The sequence below is a fragment of the Sorex fumeus genome, unplaced genomic scaffold (genome assembly GCF_029834395.1).
Source record: "Sorex fumeus unplaced genomic scaffold, SorFum_2.1 ptg000007l, whole genome shotgun sequence".
NCBI classification, from domain to species: Eukaryota; Metazoa; Chordata; class Mammalia; order Eulipotyphla; family Soricidae; genus Sorex; species Sorex fumeus.
Window position 1 is genome coordinate 34,839,211 of NW_026606064.1, and position 14,536 is coordinate 34,853,746.

Genomic DNA, 14,536 nt, shown 5'->3' on the forward strand with positions numbered 1-14,536 from the left:
CTCCATTGGAGACTTTGTTGTTACTGTGTCTGGCATATCGAATACTCTCGGTAGCTTGCCGGGCTCTCCAAGAGGGGCGGAGGAATCGAACTCGGGTCGGCCATGTTGGCCGCTTGTAAGGCGAACGCCCTACCCACAAATTGTTTATAAGTAATATATGTTTGATGTCGGGCTGGAGCGAAAGCACAGCGGTAGGGTGTTTGCCTTATGTGCAGCCAGCCTGGCTGAGGCAGGTTCAATTCCTCCGCCCCTCTCGGAGAGCCCGGCAAGCTACCAAGAGTTTCTTGCCCGCACGGCAAAGCCTGGCACGCTACCCATGATGTATTCAATATGCCAAACACAGTAACAAGTCTCAAAATGGAGATGTTACTGGGCCCACTCAAGCAAATCGATGTTCGATGCTAATATAACAATATATAAGATACATATAACAATATGTAAGAATTATATAAATAATAGCTACTATTATTTTAGGTTTCTTTTGTTGACCTGAAATAAACTGTTTTAAAACTTACTTTCAAATTACAATGTAGGATATTGGTCAGTGGTCCTGGCATGGTGGGATGTGCCCGTGGTGTAATATTTATATATGTATATATACTCACACATGTATACATGCATATATATAAACATATACACATCCTTTTTAGTACAAATTAAACAGTATATATAAATGACTTAAAATATAAAATTTAAATAAACATATGCTCAGTTGTATTAAAATAATTATTTGTGCTTATTATTAACAAATTTTACATGCAAAAATTTAAGTTCAATATAATTTAGCAATAGTTTTGTCATACAGCTACCAAAAAATCAGCACCATATACCCGTACCATTGGATATTATTTACCATCTTCCCTAAATTCACAAGTAATTGCTTTAGCTTTGTTTATTGTAAAATCATCATTCAGTATTTCAATACAAAAAATAAGTATACAATTTTTATCTTAAATTTATTGTTTTTTATGGTGAAGTGAATGTTGAAACTGATTATGTACACAACTATATATAACCCTGCCCCAAAAATGTGTTCTTTGTAGAGAACTACTCTGATTTGAAGTGAGAAATGGTCATTAACTGGACAATTATGGTCAGTAACCACATAAATGACTTCATCTATAAACCAAACTCCTTCATTTAAAGTTGGATGGCCTCTTACCCCTTAGGATTGTATGAAGGAGATCATATAATTTCATCAGAAACAATGTGAACTCATTTGGTTGGTGTTACATTCTTTCCCAGGGTAAGATGGACTGCCAGAGAACATTCGTTCTTTCTGTGGTCATGGTTCAAAAGTGGACCTAATTGTTAGTACAACATGCTAATTGTCAGAAACAGATGCTCTGCTGTGGCTAAGTCATTCTTGACAATGTAATCAAAGCTTTTGGAATGATGAACTGTCCTTGGAATAGGGATTCCAGAAATTCGGAATTTAAAAGTTGGAAAGGCCTTAGAGTCATTTAGCTCTTCCGGTAGCCTAAGCTCAGATTACACTGGAGACTGTTCTGACCCTATAAAACTCCACACAGATGAAAATTCTTTTCCAATTTTACTAATTGATTCTAAGCGCTTGCCAACAGAGATGCCTAAGTCCTTTCCTAGAGTCTAAAGTGAATCTGATATTTTTCTTGTGTGCCCCATAAGTCCCCTAATATATAAGACTGTTGGAGAAAGAGAATTATACTTGGAATCAAGAGACCTGGACTTGACACCTACATGGAATTTGGTAAGTCCCTTTCTTTTGGAATTCACTTTTCCTCACTTATAAAGTTACTAGTTAATAATCCTTACCCAGCTCATAAAATGGTAGTAATAAGAAGAAGCTATTTTAGGCAATTTAGAAAGAAAGATTTAGGTTTAGATCTTCAATAATCATGCTATTGAGAATTTTGGCTATGATTATAGTCTACATAGGACATACATTTGTTCAGGATTCATATCCCTCCACCTAAAATCTCAGAATTTCAACTTCCATTTACTGCTCCTGGGCACTTTTTGAATAATCTGTGAACTGTAAATCATTATACAAATTAATTTGTTACAAAACTGACTAGAGCTATTATACTAACAGCCAGTAAGCCAACTGTTTAAGAAACCCTGAGGCTAGATTATCTAATAAGAGGGGGGCTCAGCAGTTTCCTCTGGAACCTAAAAAAGCATAGCCTTTAGGAATAAATCTGCTTGCCAAGGAACTTGACTCTCTAGGGACACCCGATCCTAATGTGCTTGTCCGCATTCCCAAACTCAAAAGATCACAGCAAGCAAAGTAGTCAGGCAACTGTCGTCCCCGTCCCCCTTTTACATAAGCCTTCACAGTTATCTAGGCTCTTTCAGGTATTACGAACCAAATTTGTAATACACTACTCAAGACAGAAGTCAACTTAGAGAATGGAGATGTAGAACAAGAAGGAAGAAAATGCCATAAATTTAACCACCTACATATCTTAAAGGAAAGCTGAGAGAGAGAGAGAGAGAGAGAGAGCGCTATCTAAACTGCTCTGTGATGCTAATTAATAGAATACCAATAGAAGGTGCCATTTAGAGAAATGAGTGGGAATTTGTGCCTACTCAGTATTTATTTCCTTTTCCTGATTCTTGCTGAACTTTCCTCGAGGAATAAATTCTCTTATCATCTACCATCTATGTATTTTGGGTGAAACTGGTCTGGTCCTTTGGTCTTAGAGTCAGCCCTGTTTGCTTTAGACCAATCTGGATAACTGTGACTTCTGTCTAATGATTTTTTTAGGAAAAGTCAGATCCCAGCAAAACTTAGAGACTATTTGAAGTATGTGGGAAACATCTTTCTTTGCAGAATGTGAATGAGAAAATTCATAGTCCAGCATACTACTAGCAGCGATCCGGAAACTAAGCATGAAGCCAACCTGATTTATTTCAGGGCTTTTCATGGGGCCAGAGAGATATAGTACAGCATTGTACACGGCCAACCTGTGTTCAATCACCAGCAACCTCTGTGGTCCACGAGCACCACTAGAAATGAGCCTTGAAGTAAGGTCAGAAGTAAGCCCTGACCCAGGTATGCGGGTACCAGGACTAAATCTCCAGGACTAAATCTCCAGGCCTCATAGCAGCAGAGGAGCTGAGTGGTCGCTCCCCAGCTCTCTGCCCGCTCCATGGCCTAGCTGTCACACCCACAAGCTTCCACTGGGCACCATCTTGGCGCACCAACAGGCCTGGTCCGGAGACTCCCAATTGAATCCCAAAATGGATTAGTGCCCTACAGAGATATCTCTGGATCCCAACCATCTACAATCTAGGATCCCTGAAGCACCCATGATATTCAAAAAGAGCAATAGACAAGAAATAATCTAGCATCTGTCCCTAGCAGACAGTCTTGAATGGTGGTGGGAAAATTCAGGCAAAACATAATGGTCAAAAGTAGAAAAAGAATATTGGAGAAATTGTCTGCCATAGAAGCAGTGTGAGGACTGGGATGTGTGTGGGGGGGGGGGAGGGGGGACAAGGGGGAGGGATACTGGGGACTTTGGTGGTGGAAAATGTGCACTGGTGGAGAATGGGTGTTCGATCATTGCATGGGTGAATCTCAAACATGGAAGCTTTGTAACTGCATCTCACGGTGATTCAATAATATTTTTTTTTAAAAAAAGAAATAAGCCCTGAGCACCACCAGGTGTGGTCCAAACATCAAAAAATAAACAAGCAAATTTTAAAAAGGGCAGTAGTTTCTGGACCTTTCTGTATTCACACTATTTTCTCTCTATATTTAAGTTACTTTAGAAGGGATTTTTCTGGGGCTGGAGAAATAGTACATCAGGACTGCATGAACCCTAAGTCACTGCCTGATATGGCCCTGGTTACCCTCCACCACCTCTGGGCCTTGAGCACTAACCTGGTAGACCTGAAAGAATCACAGGCATATTTTTTTTTTTTGGCTCTTTGGGTCACACTCGGCGATGCACAGGGGTTACTCCTGGCTCTGCACTCAGGAATTACCCCTGGCAGTGCTCAGGGGACCATATGGGATGCTGGGAATCGAACCTGGGTCGGCTGCATGCAAGGAAAACACCCTACCCGCTGTGCTATTGCTCCAGCCCTCAAACTACTTTCTGATGATGTGCCATGTCCCCAGGCACTAGGTTACTTCTGCGCTGAGGTCTGGTTTCAATCCATGTCACCACACAGTTCCCTGAAAGCCACCCCAGAGCACTGAGCAGAGAATATTCCCCCAACGTTGCTGGTATGGCCCTTAAAATAAAACTAAGTAAAATAGAAAACAACAAATGCCATCATGAGGACATAGCTTAAAAAATACCAAATCAAAACTTCAACAAAATACATTTTGGCTTTATTTGGTTCTTATAGAAACATATTATTTAAAAAAATTCGTTTTCTCCCCCAAACAAAAACATCCCCCAGTGAGACCTCATTATCAGTAATGTTCACTCTGGACATTGTAACAAGAGCAGTAGACTTTCCTACTTATTTCCCTATGTTCCCCAGATACTATTTGCCCATATGAGCAATGACAAAGTGAAAGGAGAGAGAAAAGGAGGGTGGAGGAGGAAGAGAGAGTGGGAAGAAAGAGGGAAAGAGTGAAGGAAGCAAATTAGAGAATGATTCTGATGGCATATCTACTGGAATCTCAAGAGACACAATTAGAATCACAAGAGACACCAGTTTGGTACAGGTGGTAAACACTTCCCTTGCAAATGATGATGGGAATCAAGACCCACCATTATCTGAATTCCTAGTACCACATATGGTCCCCTAAGCACCACCAGGGGTCACTCCTGAGCACTGAGCCAGGAATAGTCCCTGAGCACCATGGGGTATGGAGAGAGAGAGAGAGAGAGAGAGAGAGAGAGAGAGAGAGAGAGAGAGAGAGAGAGAGAGAGAGAGAGAGAGAGGAGAGACAGAGAGAGGAGAGAGAGAATAATGAAAGGGAATTGCATGGCCCAGGCACCCAATGCACTGTGAGACATCCCTGTTGAAAGAGTCCAAAGAATAACGACCCAAACAGGCTGCTGAAAAATCCTGAGTAGTGTAAGTCAGCAAAGCTGTGGGAGCAGTGCCTGTGGACTTGATCTAACTCAAAAACAGGTGAGACCAGTTGCTCTGTGTAGTAGGAAAAAAAGGGCCCCGTGCATATAAAATCTTATCCCAAGCACACAATCACCTGAAGACAAAAAAGTGTTCGGTGGAAGGGAAGTAGTTAAAAATAGGCAGTTTGTGGAGAAAAAAAATAAAATTTCATATCCTGCAGAGTGGAAATGATCTCCCCAAAGCCAGAGGCAACTGTGCTCTGAAGGTTGTTAGCTGTAAAGGACTAGCCGGCTCATTTCCTACCCCTCCGCTGAGTAATTTCCCACTCTGATGGGGATTCCTATTTGTCGGTAGTCCAGCTCCCCTGAAAGACCTTTCTCGGTTCTTTTGCAAGAGAATGGTTGGAATTGACTCCTGAGGGAAGATGACAAGCCATTTTGTTTCTGATGGCTATGGCTGAGTCCTCCAAAGTTCCATTCCTGAAAATGTTCAGGCAGCTGCACATGACTTGCTTTTCAAATAGAATTCAGGGACAGTCACTTCCCCGAGGATTTGCCCTTTAAGCTGCAGAGCGACAGGCATCAAATGATACCCAGCCTCCTAGCTTGGAGTCTGGGGAGAGTTTTTACGTCTCACAGCTGAACCAAACTTCACAATGCGCCAGGGAAGAATTGGTAAAGGGGTGAGCTAGAGCGACGGTCGTCAAATTGGAATACTAATGATGACCTTTAATGAAGCCTGACAGTACAATCTGTTTCTCATTGTTGCTTAAGTGCAGGGTCCCCAGCACACCCTGGCTTTCAGTAAAGGGACAGACTGGGATAAATGGACCCTGCTGGTGAGCAGGCCTGAGCACAGCTGATCTTTCAGCCGGGATTAAATTAATTAAAGTGGTTCTCTCGGCCAAAGAATTAGTCTTTTTATCTGTTCATTATTGTATTGTTTATTAATCTCCAATGGAGGCTAATTGGTATCTGAGCTTTGGGAGGTGAGGGACCTCAGACTGATAGGGATGAAATCATCCTCATTTGAAAGGGAAGGACAGGAAGGCTTGTCTTAGTTCTAGATGCAAAATGAGCTTGTTAATTTAAGACCATCAAAAGACTACAACCGCCCAAGGCAAGAATAATAAAACAAAATGAACCTATCGGGAGAAAGGTTTAGCTGTGTTGGCTTTGCCCTAGATTAGTCTTCAGTGGAATAAGTCACTAAGAAATCTACTACATGCTGGTGCTGGACCAAGAAATTATAGGCACCCATCATCATAGGCCATGGCTCTTGAGGTAAGGGTACAATTTATTCAGAGAGATGCAGAGAGTCCTATGCTCATAGGAATCTAAAAACAAAAAATAGTGAAGATTCATCTGATCCAGACTACTCTCATTTTAACAGATAATAAGGAAACTGCCAAATGAAGTAATTAAGTTGGCCCAAACTGGGCTATTTCTTGGAGCAAGAAAAATCCTAGGTCAGGCATGGAACTGTTGCATCAGCCAGGGGGCTCAGGGTAGAAGGACACCTTGAAAGGCTGCATACTGACTTAGGAATTCTTAGCGCTCTCAGAATTCCTGGAACTTGCAGGAAATCCCCTATCTGATAACAATAGGCCTTGGAGCCAGTCTACTTTTATTGGTAGAAACTCATACCTATCTAACCAAGCACATTTCTTCCTCACCCCAGACTTCCTTTACTTTAGTATAAATTCACCCCAAAATGCATATTGGGGCCAACTTCATGTAGTGCCCCCAATAAACCTGCTTTGGTTTTCTTTTCCTCTCAGTCTGTCTCTTTACTTTCTGTGAATCTTTAAGGAACATCAATATGTTAGCAGGGTCCAAAGGGGACAGGGGGTCTTCCTACTACTTTCAGTTTTGCTGCCTCGCTTGGGTTGAACTTGAAAGGGTAATTCATGGAGATAAAATGAAGATTGGAAGGACTTGGAAGGAACTTATCCACAGGCATCTTGAGACAATTTTGTGAGGAAAGAGAAGAGTGAGAGCAGGGAGGCACTTCAAGTGAGCTTCACATGAAATAAGGTTGTTGGTTCAATCCCTGGCATCAAGAGAAAAGAGAAAAGAGAGAGGAAACACACACACACACACACACACACACACACACACACACACACACACACTCAAAAACTTGAGGTTCTCTTTGTACCAGTGCCTTTTTAGATTTCATGTGACAGTTCATTCCATTGTCCTCTGCCTTCATGATTCTAGGGAGATTTCGATGCTGAAGTTTTTACTGCTTTCACAATTCTCCCCTATTGGTTTGAGTTCTGTCACCCAGGAATCACTGGAGATGCTAGTTACCTAGAGAGCACTATCATATAAATTGGGGGATTTGTCTGGCAATAGTCCTAAAAATCCCAGTGGGTTGCTAATACATTATTCTTTCCATGTCTATGAACTAAGGTTGAAAGCCAGACATCTTTCCACATAATCCTTGAGTGCAGACACTATCCTTGTGCTTTCTGTCTCTTATCATTATCTTGCTATTCAAACCACTCCCCACTTTAATCAGTAGGTGCAACTTTAGCTTCTGCTAAACAAAACAATAGTCTAAGGCAGGAAAGAGTCAGTGTTCTCTTGCCTCTAGGTTGCATCCTAGTGGATGGTGTTCTATATTTGAATTAGAACCAATACCTAGGGGCTAGAGAAATAATACATAGGTGAGATACTTCCCTTGCATGTGACCAAATATAGTATGATCCCTGGAACCATGTGTAGTTCCTGAGGACTACCAGAACTGAGCCAAGAGTACAGAGCCAAAAGTAATCCCTGAGCACAGTTAGGTGTGATCTCAAAACTCAAACAAAACAAACAACAACAAAAAAAAAACTCACAACAAAAAAACTCATCATCACCTTAATTTCATTAGTCACATTTCAAGTGCCTGATAGCCAGATGTGGCCAGCGACCACTACGTGGGACATTGCAGAACATCTCTATCACTGCTGTACTGATTTAGATCATTTTAGTCAAGAAAATAGTCTAGGGACTAGAGATATAGTGCAGCAGGCAGATCACTTGACTTGCATGCAACTGATTTAATATTCAGTGCCCCATATGATCTCCTAAGCCCTTCCAGAAGTAATTCCTAAGCACAGAATCAGGAGGAAGCGCTGAGTACTGCCAGGTGTGCCCTCAAACAAACAACACACAAACAAAAATAGTCTGTACCAAGCTTCACTTGAAAGTGAAGAATAAGGCCTACACTCATTTTTAAGTAATAACTACTTGCTAAATTAAATACAAAATATCACCCCTATGCCTCTAGGAGAGCCCAGCAAGCTACTGAGAGTATTCCACCTGCACAGACAGAGCCTGGCAAGCTCCCTGTGACATATTCAATAAACCAAAACCAGTAACTATAACAGGTCTCATTCCCCTAACTCTGAAAGAGCTTCCAATCATTGGGAAAGATGAGTAAGGAGAGGCTGCTAAAATCTCAGGGCTGGAACAAATAGATATGTTACTGGTGCCCGCTCGAGTAAATTGACGAACAACGGGATGACAGTGATACAGTGACACAGTGATCACCCCTATTAGGCATACACATAACCCAGGATGTGCTTTAGAACAAAAGAATGAATAATGCTTTGACTTGCAGTTTATCTACTTAAGTCAGTTTTGGGTTTCCAAGGAGATGAGAGATAATACCTTATATAATTAATAAGATCATGTGCATACACTCCACAAATTATAAACCTTTATTATGTTTTTACTATTCTTTTGATCCCTTTTTTCTTTTTTTCTTTCTTTTTTTTTCTTTTTGGGTCATACCTGGTAATGCACAGGGGTTACTCCTGGCTTTGCACTCAGAAATTACTCCTGGCAGTGCTCAGGGGACCATATGGGATGCTGGGAATCAAACCCGGGTCAGCCGTGTGCAAGGCAAATGCCCTACCTTTTGTGCTATCACTCCAGACCCTTGATCCCTTTTTTAAAAATAAGTTTAGTTTCGAAGTGCAAGTATAATTCTCTTCCTTTTCTTTCTCCTAATCTTATAGTAAATCTACAATTATATGGCAATCTCTTTCATTTAAGATTCAAATCAACCCGATGAGGTAGGCATATTGTTATGCCAATTTTTAGAAAAGTTAAATATCTTGCCCAAGATCACTTAGCTTGTAAATTGTAGAGGACTGATTTTGTGTGCATAACCTGCCTCTTAGGACTCATCAACCATTGTCTAAGAAATTCCAGAATAAATTGAAAAATGCTTTCACACCAATTTATCATTTGAAATTTCAGAAAATATTGATCCTAAACTATAAATTCTTATATAATACAACACACACACCTAGCACTCTAAAATCTAGAGGGAAAAAAAGCTGCAGATACAGGCTCAGAAACAATGATAATAAGATTAAATAGTACTTCGAATATCAGACATAGTTCTAAGCACTTTATATTTACTATCTCAATTATCACGATAATCCTGTGAGGCAGGTATTATTATTAAGCCCATTGTTGAAAAAAAAGAATCAAGACAGAGTGGGTTCGGTGACTCACCCAATCACAACACAACTAAAATAAAGTTTAGATTAGAAGTCTGAAGACTCTGATACCAGAGTCCATGCTCCTACCCGGTTCATCATACTATTCTCACACAGCTGCCAATGTCAGTTACTAAAGTGATCCAGCCCCAATTGCCATGGCACAACAAAGTTAAAAATTCCCTCCATTAGAAACTGCCGTCTTTAGCTTATCTTAAAAGAAGCATAGAAAGCATCTATCGAGAAAAATGCAAATATAGGAATTCCCATTTTCTACTAATCCACTCCCATGTTGTTTTCACGTAGTAATTTCTTTATCATTCATACACACGCTCCTTTAGAAAAACCGGATCATTCCATTCGTCTTTCAACATTATTCTGACTTCGCACTTGAGACTTGTAGCTCCTCGAGTTGCAATATGCCTGAAACAAAAGAGGGGCTCAGCTGAAAACCATGAGTGGATTTTCTGAGAAAACTCCATACTTCTATTACAGGGCTGGTGGGAGGATCAAAGTGAGAATGTGTATGATCTCACTTCGAAAGCTCTGAAGGCCTTCAGAAAATGGAAAGGATCATGATTGTCACCCTACTAAAAACAAAACCTCCAGCTCTCTTCCCAAAACCACTCCCCCAAACACAACATCAATGGAAAGGCAAGGCCTGGAATTCCGTCTTTGCTTTCCTTGTACCAGACTTCAGAGTTTTAAGGGGTTTGGGTTGTGGTTGTTAACATTCGTTTCATCCCAGTTGCACAAAGCCTGCACCAACTCACGAAGCTTGTGTAGTAAGAATCATTTATGGATTGGTCAACAGATGACGCATTTTTAAAGGCGATTTGAATTTGTTGTTGCAGCGATTGAAAGCACTGCTCAGCACATGAGGAAATTCTACAAAGAAGTCTTTGTGTCATGCTCAGGATTAAGGGTATTTATTGTCAAAGCAAGGCAAATTCTGGCTGAAATGAGGTTTTTGTTTGTTTGTTTTATTCCAGCACAGAAAAAAATGAGTTGGTAACAAGATGCTAAGACCATCTTTGGATCTGAGAACCTCCTTTGAACTCACTTGTCCTGTGTGAAGGATCTGAGAAAAGCCAGAAAATTTCTCTGACCTTAGTTTTCCTAATTACAAAATTCAGGGAGTAGACTCCAGTAGATTAGAATTTTGTGATCTTTTTTGATACTAACCTTTTTATGTTTCTGTGGTTCTGCCATTCTGATGTGTCTGAAAGATTAAATGTGGTACACATACACCCTATCAGCAGTAAAAGTCTTTTTTATGGGGAGGGGGGACACAACCTGCAATGCTCAGGGTTTACTCCTGACAGTGCTCAGAGGACCATATGGGTGCTGGAGATTGAACCTGGGTCAGCCTCATGCAAAGCAAATGCCTTAACAGTTCTACTATCTCTCCAGCCCCTAGCAATAAAAATTTTAACACTCCAGGGGAAAGATGAGATTTTGTCTTACCTTCAAAATATGGAAATTATGTACCTTTGACCTCATAGTTAACAAAATGTTTCACCTATATTTCATTTGTTTCCATAAATCTATGAAGTAGTACTTTAAATCCCATTTTATAGATTATTAGATTTGGAACAGTGTAATTTTTACTACTCTATGATGCTTCAAAAATTTTTTTTTTCTTTTTGGGTCACACCCAGCAATGCTCAGGGGTTACTCCTGACTTTGCGCTCAGGAGTTACTCCTGGTGGTGCTTGCTTGGGGGACCATTTGGGATGCTGGGGATTGAACCCAGGTAGGCTGCATGCAAGGCAAGCACCCTACCCACTGTACTATCACTCCAGCCCCCGATGCTTCAAAAATTATTAAAGGCTTTTTTTTATGTCCTCCTGATATTTTTCAAATGTTATTATTAGAACTTTTACAAGTAAGTCATATATTCTCTAAAGAAGGGATAATAAGAAAACCAGTGGGTGAAAAAAAAAGTCTTACTGAACCTAGATCATAAGCATTGTGAAGGCAAAAGTCCTACCAAATAAATCACTAAGTTCTGGGGCTGGAGAGATAATATTTAGATTTGTTTGTTTGGGGGCCACTCCCAGTGGTGCTCAAGACTTACTCCTGACTCTGTGCTCAGGGATCACTCCTGGCAGGGCTCAGAGCACCATATGGGGTGCCAGGAATCAAAGTCAGGTCAGCCATGTGTAAGGCAATCACTTTATGTGCTCAGCTATTTCCAGTCCTCACACCAGTCCCTGGGCTGGAGCGATAGCACAGCGGTAGGGCGTTTGCCTTGCATGCAGCAAACATGGCCGACCCAAGTTCGATTCCTCCGTCCCTCTCGGAGAGCCCAGCAAGCTACCAAGAGTATCTCGCCCACACGGCAGAGCCTGGCAAGCTACCCGTGATGTATTCAATATGCCAAACATAATAACAACAAAATCTCCAATGGAGATGTTACTGAGCCCGCTCGAGCAAATCGATGAACAACGGGAGGACAGGGACAGTGACAGTGACACCAGTCCTTGACTCCCTGGGCTAAAACTCCCAAAACAAATATATTCATATTTTTATTTGCTTGCTTTTTTTTTTTTTACCTCCAAGCAGTGCTCAGGAAAACTGGTTGCCACCTTGTGTTCTACTCAGTGGTTCAAGGACCCAAAGTTGTGGCCCTGAGGTGCAGGGATTACCTGGGAAATGCCAGAGGTACTGGACAGAGGGTGTTCCAGGCCATAACCAGAAGTGCTAAGGGGCCCTCAAGCAAACTATACCCTATATTGCTCAGGGGGTATATAGATCTATCTATCTATATCTCTATATCTATCTATATAAATATATCTATATCTATATCTATATAGATATAGATATATCAGAGATCAAAGCTGGCCAGCTGCATGCAGAGCATGTGCCTTAACCCTTATACTAATTCTCTGGTCTGCTAATTTATTTCAAAATTTTTGGTCCCCACACAATGTAATATTAGTGTATCTGAGTTGGTTTAAGTCACAAGCCAAGAAGAGTCGGCTGTCCCAATCAATCCAGATATGGCTACTCTAAGCGCTTCTGCAAGCTTTGTCTTTCATTGACACTATGACAATTTGTACCAAAGGCAGAATTTTTTTTTTTTCAGGTGAAGTTAGCTTCTTGGATGGTAGACCTTAAAAACAGCCTTTGGTGACATTGGCAGTTTCCAAAGCTATATGGTTTATCTAAAGTCTCAGAGACACTCCACTTCCTTGCACCGATAGAGTTTAAGATGATAATAGTGTCTCTAGCCTGCTGCTCTAGTGTGACTCAGGCTTGGTCCTGAAGGTCCAGTTTGCTTTGTGGACATTTGGGGACCTGGGGTGGTGGATGAGGATCGTACATGTAAACGGGATACTGTCCCTTCCACAGCATCACATGTGATTCCAGGGAATCGGACTTGGAAGATGGGGGGGGGGGGGTATGACAACTACCTGTGAGAGCTGGTTGAACTGAGTTTCCAGAGTTGGTACTAGGATCAATCATTTGTGCTTGCTGGCAAACACATTGTCATATATGCAGCAGGAGTCTATCAAACTTGCTTTTGAAAACAGTCTAAAAGAAATCAAGAGCTGGGCCAGAGCGATAGTACAGCGGGTAGGACGTTTGCCTTGCACGAGACTGACCTGAGTTTAATCACCGACATCCAATATGGCCCCCCAAGCACTGTCAGGAGTAATTCTGGAGCACAGAGCTAGGAGTAACCCCTGAGCATCGCTGGGTGTGACCCAAAAAGAAAAGAAAAGAAAAAATAAATAAATTAAGAGCCAAGTTCAAAATTGAAAACAATCCATGCCCTACTGAGGTCATGAGTTGCCCCCCACGAGCGGCTCTCTGTGATGGCCATGGCTCCAGAGGTAAAAAGACTTAATCCAGAACCCGGCAGCTTGCAGCAGAAAAGTGAATGGACTATGCATTAAACTAGAGTGCCATACCTCCCTGAGAGGGAAAGGGTTTTGCTCCCTTATGCCTTTCCTCCCTCTTCCCCTTCTCCCCTCCCCCCCCCCCCCACAGTAAGGTGGCTGCCGCCTCAGAGCTTATTGGAAAGCCAGATATGAGCCAGCGGTGATGGGGCAACTGCAGTGTCATGGGAAGGGGTCTTCCTTCATGCCCTACCGAGGTCACGAGTTGCCCCCGACGAGCAGCTCTCCGGCACAGCCATAACACCAGACACACAGAAACCAATCTTGTAATTATCTGGCTCTTGGCAGAAATCCCTCCAGACTTACCTAATAAAATATCAGAAATCCAAAATCGCGTGGCCGCAAAAGCGGCCACGCAGCATCATATATAATTCTCATAACCAGCTATAGAAAACAAATTATTTCACAATAGCTTTTCAGCAATTCTAATTGTTGGGGGGAAATTCTAAACAATAATGGTGCATCTTTCATCGAAATAATGAATGTAGTCAAAGTAGAGAATGAGTTAAGTAGAAATCATCTGCCTCACAGGCATTGGGAGGGGTGGGAGGGGGGTATATTGGGGTTCTTAGTGGTAAAAAGATAAGTACTGGTGAAGGGAAAGGTGTTTGATCATTGGATGACTGAGACTTAATCTTGAAAGTTTTGTAACTTTTCCCATAGTGATTCAATAAATAAATATATCAAAAAAAAATTGAAAACAATCAAAAAACCCAGCAAGCAGGTATCTGTCCTTCCTGCCTAAGTGTAACTTAAGGGCAGGTTGACATTCAGAATCCTTAGGCCAAGGTTTACAGATAAGATGGGAGAGTGACCATTCCGGGACCATTCTAGGAAGGAGCTGATTAATCTCTCTGGCCTACACCAGACTGCAACCCACCTTCTAAAAAATGTACTACCTGTAAAAACTGCTTCTTCTCAGGTAGTGCTTCTCAGATAACCGAGAAGAGAGACTGGAGGAGCTAACAGTTACCTAAAACTTTTAAGGGGTCAATATTATTTACTAATATAATCCTAAAGGGATGCATTGGCTTAGATAAGTTAGGTAAGTTCACAGTACCTAAAGATGTAGACTCATGCAAGCATGCACGTGTGCACA